We start from the raw sequence: 220 nt of genomic DNA, 5'->3' as shown, positions 1-220 counted from the left end.
TATATATAATAAAAATAGGAACATAGGCTTTTTCGAACAACTTCAATTCCTCCAATAAAGATAAAACATTAGGGGTTTTCTACTGCAAAGATTTGATTAATAATTTAAAATAATTAAAAGGGGTTAATATGTTACATGTGTATTATGCAATATAACAAATACGTCATAAATGACGTGCGGCAGCCATATTGAATAGTACATAACTAGCCTCCACACCAGG

Source organism: Entelurus aequoreus, linkage group LG22 (genome assembly GCF_033978785.1).
Source record: "Entelurus aequoreus isolate RoL-2023_Sb linkage group LG22, RoL_Eaeq_v1.1, whole genome shotgun sequence".
NCBI lineage: Eukaryota > Metazoa > Chordata > Actinopteri > Syngnathiformes > Syngnathidae > Entelurus > Entelurus aequoreus.
This window is presented reverse-complemented; position numbering follows the sequence as displayed.